Source organism: Calliphora vicina, chromosome 3 (assembly GCF_958450345.1).
Source record: "Calliphora vicina chromosome 3, idCalVici1.1, whole genome shotgun sequence".
NCBI lineage: Eukaryota > Metazoa > Arthropoda > Insecta > Diptera > Calliphoridae > Calliphora > Calliphora vicina.
In genome coordinates, this window is record NC_088782.1 from 76,434,681 (window position 1) to 76,441,237 (window position 6,557).

The window sequence follows — 6,557 nt, forward strand, 5'->3', positions numbered from 1 at the left end:
ATTAATTTTGAAGTATTAAACAATGAAAATATGTTTTTGAGTTTTTAAAAATCCAATAATACTATCATAATATACATACATTGATTTTAGTCTAGTCTGAAATATATATGTGATTTAAAATCACAAAAACTGATTTAAATTAAATTTTAAGTTAATTTTTTTATATTAAATACAAATAGTTATGATCTCTTTTTTTATGTACTTCATTGTGAACTATTTTTTGTTAGTTGTTTTTTATTGAATTAAATAAATTTTGAAAATAAACAATTGTACTTCTTTTTACTCAATTGTACTGCTTTTTAACTTCAATGTACGTTTTTTGACAATTTTTGTATCACTAGTTAATTTTGTGTCACTAGTTAATTTTATAAAATACTTGATTTAAGGAACGTTAATTTCATCAAGTATTGTTAATTTTTATATTTTAAGGTGAAATTTCAACCAACAGTTACAACAAAAATAGCGTTGAAGTTAAATCAGTACCTTTTGATACAATCTTTTTAATGTACTGATTTTTGTCTAACGGTGCGTTTACACATGCAAGTAGATTGAGGAAAGTTGAGAATACGTATTATTATCGAAAATGTCGAAAATACATCGAAATGTCTACAAGTTGCTTGAGCGTTTACACATGCAAGTAAAAGTTCATTTTAAAAATGTCGTCAAAACGTAAACACATTATTATTAAGAGTTGCCTAGGATACCACATACATATATTTGTAGGGAAATAATTGTTATAAATAATTATTATTATTACTTTAATGAGATTAGTGCTCTTAAATTAATTTAATAGCGTTCTTTATTCATATTTGAAGAGAAAAAACAATTTTTTTTACAAATATACATAAAATAAGTTAAAAATATAATAATTATTTTACCACAATCCAGTAATTTTTTTTAAATTTTTTTAGTTAGGCAACTCTGTTTGTGTTTTTGACACTTTATTGCAGTAAGTGTCAAAAAATCACTGTCCATCGAAATTCACTAGGCAGTGAGCTGTAAGTGGCTGCATGTGTGCTTGTGTTAGTGCAAAAGTGTGAATGTATTGTGTTTTTCGAACTGTTACTTGCATGTGTAAACGCTAGGTAAGCTGGCAATGCTTCTCATTTATTTCCCCTTTTTTGATGTTAGTGTTGCTTTCAATTAGGATAAAATATTCGTTATTTTTTTTTTCATTAATTGTTTTTAGTAATAATACATTTTTGAAGATAACAATTTTTAGATAAAAAAATGTATATCTGCTTCTAGTAAATTTATATTAAGCTAAAATGTATTAATGTACAAACGTTTTTATATAGTTTATTTCAATTATTATTTAAAGTATTCGAATGATGAATATTCTGTGATAAAATAAACATCACTGTTGTATAATTTGTTTTATTAATTTATTTTTATTGACATTTTGTAAAATTTTAACAAAATTTAATGAATTTCTATGTGGAAACACATAGTTTTAATTCCTGAGTGGGTATATTAGATTCTGTGGACCTTCTTCCACAATGTTTACACATTTTATTACTATATGGCATTGCAGGTTAAAAGTAAATGACAAAAATGCCAATCAAACTCACTTGTGAACCTCATAAACAAAATCATATACTATTAAAATGGAACTTAATCGCCAGCGGAGTGGAAATTGTGTTTAGCAATTGCAATAGTATCATCTATTATTCCAAATTTATCTTTAAAATCCTGTTTTTTAAGATAAAAAGCAAAAAGAATTCCTTAAAGTAGGTTTAAAGAAGGGTCGAACCTACTATAAAATTTTTACATTTAACAATTGTTTATCAAATGTATTTTAAGCTATTAATCGTTTATGAATACAACTTTATGAAAATTTTCCTATAATTGGTTTATAAACCTTTTGTAAATGTTTATGCATATGGCTGTTAATCTTTAAAACTTAAAACCACAATAAAGCTCCTATGAGTTCTTGCAACATAGAAAGGCTCAACTGTTTAACAAAGGCAAAGTGTGATAATACTGCTACACAGAAAGAATTATTGCAATTTTTTTTTCAAACAATCGCTTGTTTGAAATTAATTTATTGTAGTTTCTATTAATGTTTTTGTTTGATTTTTATTTTAGTACAAACAATGTTGACAACATAAATAAGAAAATAATTTATGGTTTTAAGTTTTGCAAAATCATCCGTTTTAGTATGAAATAAAAAAAATAGTATTTAAATTGGCGTTTTGTTTAAAATATATTTAATAGTAAACAACACTATTTCTTATTCATATAAAAAAAAACGAACAAAAAAAGGGCACATAAAGTGTGCAAAGTCTGTACTCGTACATCTAATATATAATATATATTCTCATAACTATGATTTTGGTCATAAAAATAACAAATCAAAATATAAAAAGTCATTCAATTATAAGAAAAACTGCTATTTAGATAGAAAAATAATTTATATTAACGAAATAATGAAAATTTAAATTCAAAAAAATATATATGGGGCATTTCATGTCAAGTGAACCAACTTTTGAAATCGATGTCTTCCGATCGGGATGAAATTTGCACCAAGGTTAGATATCCCACTCGCATCCCACTAAGGGACTAAAAATATCTTAAAGGAATGGACCTAGGCTTTCTTTTGAGCAAAAAAAAAAATTAAAAAAGGAAAAAAATTTTGATTTTGCAAAAAAAAATTAAAAAATTGTATGTCTTGCGTTACAAAATATTTATTTTGATAGATATCCCACTCGCATCCCACTAAGGGACTAAAAATATCTTAAAGGAATGGACCTAAGCTTTCATTTGACTACAAAAAAAATTTAAAAAAAAGGGCCCATTTGGAAAAAAAATCGTATTTGCAAAAAAAAAAGTCAAAAATTGTAAGTCTTGAGTTAAAAAATATTTATTTTGATAGATATCCCACTCGCATCCCACTAAGTGACCAAAAGGGTCTTCAAGGATAATATCTAAGCTTTTGTTTGACCTAAAAAAAAAGATTAAAAAAGGGTCCATTTTGAAAAAAAAAAGTCAACAAAGTTTTTGATTTTGCAAAAAAAGTCAAAAATTTTATGTTTTGAGTTACAAAATATTTATTTTGATAGATATCCCACTCGCATCCCACTAAGCGACCAAGTAGGTGTTCAAGGAAAATATCTAAACTTTATTTTAAGAAAAAAAAAAAAAAAAAAAAAAAGAGAAAAAATTTTAAAAAAACGTCAAAAAAGTTTTTGATTTCGGAAAAAAAATATTAAAAATTTTTTATTTTTTTTTTTAAATATTTTTTTTCGAAAGATCGAAGAAATAGCTATCTATACTATTTGGGACACATTTTGCTAAGAACAATAGGTAATAAGTTACATGGATAAGAAAAAACCCCTGTTTGACCAAATTGTCAAAATTTTACCCCCTATAACTCAGAGAGTTCTCGACCGATGTTGTTGAAAAATTGTGTCTGAGTTACTATCCAATAGAGCTAACCTTGGTGCAAATTTCATCCCGATCGGAAGACATCGATTTCAAAAGTTGGTTCACTTGACATGAAATGCCCCATATGTTTATTTCTGAACGAATTCTTACATTGCACACTGTACACAAGAAGAGATTTTGTACATGATGTGTTTTGTTGTTAAAAAATAAAATAGACGAAGAGCGAATGAGCATGAGATAAAACAACAAATAAGGGTGTTTTTAATGTTACCATGCGCAACTTGATCTAATTCCCTAACAAAGTTTTTATATTCTGAGTAAAGTGTGTGGCGTGTGCCTTTTTATTCTCTTGTTGATATTTGTTTATATTTGCATTTATCGCCGTGGACGAACACAACTTATGAAAAGGTATGTCAAAAGCATGCATTTAATGTTTGTCGCGTGCATCACATATTGTGTCCAGTTTTTTTTTTTGCAAAACATTTTAAAGAATGTAACTGTAAAAAAGTGTGTATAACGAGTAGAACTCATCAAAAGGTTTGTAACAAGTGTCAATTTTATTTCAAGTTAAAGAGTTGATCAGTAAAGTTGAAGATAAGTGAAGTTAAACTAGTGAACATTATAAAAAGAATAATTTAAAAAAAAAACATTTTATTTCAATAATAAATTTAAAAAATAAGTGTCGCACTTGATGCTTTATTTAAAATATTCTTTTTGTTCAACCTTCAATATCCCGAAGAATCTGACGTTTTTTATAACTTTATTCAATCATTTTTATATGATTTACCTATTACAAAAAAGTGTGCCAGGGTGTCGACCATAAAACATGACATTTTACAACTAAAAATTTAAGCACATATGTAAATAAAATATAATTTTTGTTATTTATCAATAAATTTAAAATACATCAATATATGTATAGTTTTTTTTTATACAAATGGATATTGAAACAATTTTTATATGATTTGGGTTAAAATTAGTTGGCTCTCTAATATGTTTAATTAACTTTAAATTGCATTTTCCGCTGATTCATTAAAATTGTTGTATGAAACCGAGACATAATTTTAAACAAGTCTAGTAGATTCAAAAGAAAATTGGTTTATTTTTGTCCGTATAAGTCAATAAATATTTTATTCATTCAAATAATTTTTTCGTTTATTCAAAAAAATTTTTTTATGAAATCGAGATATAGTTTTAAACAAATCTTTTATAAACTCAATAAAAAAATTGTTTGATTATGTATATAAAAGTCAGTAAATATTTTATTTGCTTCTGTTAATATATTTGTTTGAAATTAAGGAAGATTTTTTAATAAATTGTTTATAGATTCAAACAAAAAAATGTCTGGGAATATCTCGAATTCAATAAAAATTTTATTAGTTGAAGTTAAAAAATTTGTCTGAATATGTAATGTAATTTCAAATAAATGTTTTAGTCAATAGCATATTATTTTAATTGAAAAAAATATGATTTTTTTTTTTAAATCCAAATAAGAGAATACACTGGAACTGGGAAGATATATCGTACGGAATTTCGCTTCATTCCACTGACCCTAGGGTTTATCGTAAGCTATACAATGACAATTTTCCGCTGCCTTCGGTAAACACGTTAAACAGATGGGCAAGAAAACTTCAGTTTCGTGAAGATATTCCGCCTATTGAAAAGATTTGTGTTATTTGTTTTGACGAAATGAAGGTGAAATATACATATGAATTTTTTGTTTAGTTCTTCATTTTTATTACAAAATTTATTTACAATCCAAATATTGTAATTTTATTTTAAGCTAAACACTGGTTTGAAAATCCAACAAACCCAGAAGAGCCTTTTTTGTATTTGCTGACCCTCCACATCTTATTAAATTGATAAGGAATCATTTTCATGAAACAGGTATATTATTTAAAAAATATGTATACCTGATTTTATCTATTTAACCTGATACAAATCACTCTTTTGAAGCATATATTTTGTTTAACAATACATTGGTTACTCCTGAATCAATCGTTCAAGTTTTAAATTGTTCGAAATCAGACCTGTCAATAACTCATAGAGTGTCTCATGAGTACCTTAATTTAAAGCAATGTAGCAAACAAAAAGTTAAACACGCGACAAAGTTATTTTCTCATTCGATGGCTAGTGCTACCCGTCGTTGTTATTCTCTCGGTGTTGATGTGTATAACGCTATAAACACCGCCGATTTTTTTTGATTTAGTTAACGATTGGTTCGATATAACAAATTCTAAATTAAAAACAGCCAATTTCTTGCCCACAAAACAACCGTATGGGAAAAACATTGATGTACAAAACAATATACTTAATACAATGACCTCATTAATGAGTGCAGTAATTATACCTGGAAAAAAATCTATTATTCAATTTCAAAAAGATGTTATAATCACAAATAAATCTATTCAAGGATTATACCAATATTTGAATAGAAAACATTCTATTGAGTATATTATAACAAGCCGCCTCAATCAGGATATTGTTGAAAACTTTTTTAGAGTATATTATAACAAGCCGCCTCAACCAGGATATTGTTGAAAACTTTTTTAGTAACATGAGAGGTAGAGGCGGCTTTGACGACCACCCAAGTCCCATACAATTTTTTTTTATAGGTTTCGAAAATATTTACTAGGTAAATACACGTTTATTTATATAAATATGTTTATATCTTAATGAAATATTTATTAACAGCCAAAAACAATGAACTCATAAATACGGGAAATGCCGAGTGCCATGAAACTGACAAATTCCTGTTTAAAAAAGCATGTTTGCAATAGACCAATGAAAATATTGAAGAATCTGAAGAAATTATTGACGGTATAGAGAATGAAATTGAGAAGCAGGCCGATGAATTGACAAAAAATTCTAAAGTAACTTTTTCTATTTTGACAAAATTTATTCAGAATATAATAACATTACCCCATTCAATTGAAGCCGACAAGCTCGAATTTATGCTTTAATCTCAGGCATTATTACTTTCCGAATGGACCACCTACAGCGTGGTGCTATATTTTAATGAAAAAGTAATGTCAGAGATTGTTCTTTCGGGTCATAATAAAGATTTAGGGCCGTTTTCTCATTAGGTGATTATCTTTTTTCCCAACGAAAAACTGCAGATTAAAGAAATTTGGTTTTCTCAATGTCTCATTTGCTTCTATTCTGTCGCA